At 39.8% G+C, this 2491-nt stretch overlaps 1 non-coding gene across 1 annotated transcript; it reads right to left on the bottom strand.

The window, feature by feature from the left end:
* Positions 1–2199: 2199 nt before the first annotated feature.
* Positions 2200–2281, bottom strand: trnas-uga (transfer RNA serine (anticodon UGA)). The gene has a single exon. It is a non-coding gene; the product is annotated as a tRNA-Ser (tRNA).
* Positions 2282–2491: the final 210 nt, after the last annotated feature.

Here is a 2491-nt window from a genome sequence, read left to right as displayed (position 1 = left end):
CCAGACACTCCTATTACAGAGACATCAGTGTCTCTGTAACCGTGTGCGTTCAATGGCGATTCCAAATAACCTGCAAATGTTGAGAATGTGGCAGCAAACCAGAGCAACCACAAAGAAATTGGGCGAATGTGCAAACTTCCATCAGGCTGTTACCTAAGCCTGGAATGGAAACCAAACCCGAAAGCAGTCGTGATTATAAAATGGCAGAACAGAAACCTAGCAAAAAGAATTGCGTCCCTGTGTGTTGCAACGATGCTGAGTATTAATTAAGTCCCCCTTACTGTAGTTAATTTCCATTATCATCACTGCCAACCTTCTTCAAAGCAAAGCACGCACTTGCTTTTTTCAGACTTCCTATATCCCGCTTTCATCCCGCTTTTTACCTCATCATATTTCTGACTTTACAAACTACATCATAATAGGTTGACAACTGCAGAATGAGCTTTGTTCCGTTCTCCACTGATGTTGATGGTAGTAATCCGGCATATTCGAGTAGGACTTGAGGCACTTGCGGGTGGTGTATACGCGGCATTTTGGCTTCTTTTTTTAATTTTCGGTCTACTGTTTCGAGTTCATTGCGCAGACTTCTGAAGAAGACTTTTTGGAGTCGAAATGGTAACTGTGTTTTCTCTCGAAAGACAGACGTAGGTTTATTTCTGTTCTCTTATAAATTGATCTTCTTCTGATCTTTGAAAGTAAAATAGGGTGCATTACTATTGCTCGGTTTTAGTTTCAAAATCAAGAGAAACGTGAAGGAAAGAATATCAAAGAACACAACGTTCTCAGTTGTTAAGATAATTTTTGCAGCAATGGTGGACATGAAGGTCAAATTAAGATAACGGTTCAAGAACATTTAGTCTGTGGAAGTGGTATGTGACTTTAGTTCCAAATATATGTTTCCGTTCTTCCAGTACATATTTTTGACTCGCAGTAAACATTGATTGTTTTCTGTAATCACTTTGTTTCGCGACATCTGTCTTCTGATCGACCAGGGACAACTTGAATTTGCGTCTGCATTGAATAAGATTTCGCTCTTTCTTTCGAGAAGCAAACCTGTGCATTATGTACCACATATCATGCTGATGGCGAAGAAGTTCAAAATGAATTACGGTTTATGGATCGTGAGCAAGAATGAAGTGATCCACTTGCGAACAGATGTCACTACGCCCTATTCCTACATCGGGCCTGAACGATCCATTGGCAGAGTCTGCAGACAGGAAATGTCTAAGTGACTAGTCCTTTGTTCAGTTTGATTTGATACCAATGGTAGTGCTTATTTTGGTGCAGAAATGTGTCAACATCTCTGACGTTAGAGTCAAAATTTAAGTAACATCTACTCCATGGAGTGTCTTCTCATATCGGAACATGCTGACATGAAAACATCAAACTCTAATAGCAAAGGTTTTTTCATTAAACTGGGAGTATGTTTAACTAAGCAATTCAGACAGCCAGGATGAATAATTGGCTTTTGGTTCTTCAAGCTGAGGTCTCCACACCAACTGCTCCAACTAAGGCCGTGGATAAGATCCCCATCGATTATTTTGGTCAATTTTAGCCTCAACAACAACCTATTGTTCTGAACAATGCTACACCACAAGCAGAGGGCTAAGTCTGATTTTCATCGTTAATTTTCAATTTCAGTTCTTAATGCACAGTTTCTTACGAATGTGGACAGCAGAAGACCGTTAACATTCCATTTCCAGTATTTCCAGAAAATTCTACTCCGATGATATCGCCTTGCCTTTTCACATCGCAAGCCAGGAACCTGGATCAGTCGAGTTCCTTTCCACACATGGAGTTGTTTTTTTTTTCGAATTCATTGACTGCTGATATAATAGATTATTGGCCTTGAGAGTCAGCTGTAAATTAGGTTGAACTTTCTCAGCTTGACCTTCAACTGATCCTAAAAAAAAATTCATCACCTGCAGGTAAATGTATTGCATTGCTTCTTGTTTTGCTGAATTCCACCCCCCGAACATCCAAATTTCACGATAGTTCGACAAATATGTTGAAACTGATTCGTGTTGGAAGTTGGTGGCTTTTTGTGTCTCGACCTATAATTTATTCAATTAGATGACTGGATCAGTCTTGAAATTACTTCAGATTCTTCACAGTTGAAAATTTACTTTCGATTGAATGCAAAGCTCAAGCTCAAGCTCCATATCCTGCAAAGGAATTAATGACTTTTAAAAAATTCTACGCTGTGAACAGGATTCGAACCTGCGCAGGGGAACCCCATTAGATTTCAAATCCAACGCCTTAACCTCTCGGCCATCACAGCTGCAGCTCGAATGTTAATTTTCACAGTAAAACAACTGAATTCATTTGTTGGAAGAACAAATTGTCAAGACCCAAAGATTTCGCCAAATCCTTTGCAGGATCCTAACCCAGACGAACGTTACCTTAGCAGATTGACAGGCTTTCACCGCAAACTAGATTCTGACACAGCTGAAGTTGTGGGAATGATTCTTCGTCGAATTATAGAGTCATG

Source organism: Chiloscyllium plagiosum, unplaced genomic scaffold (genome assembly GCF_037043375.1).
Source record: "Chiloscyllium plagiosum isolate Xiang-an unplaced genomic scaffold, Cpla_swu_hap1 HiC_scaffold_70, whole genome shotgun sequence".
Taxonomy (NCBI): domain Eukaryota; kingdom Metazoa; phylum Chordata; class Chondrichthyes; order Orectolobiformes; family Hemiscylliidae; genus Chiloscyllium; species Chiloscyllium plagiosum.
This window is presented reverse-complemented; position numbering and strand designations above follow the sequence as displayed.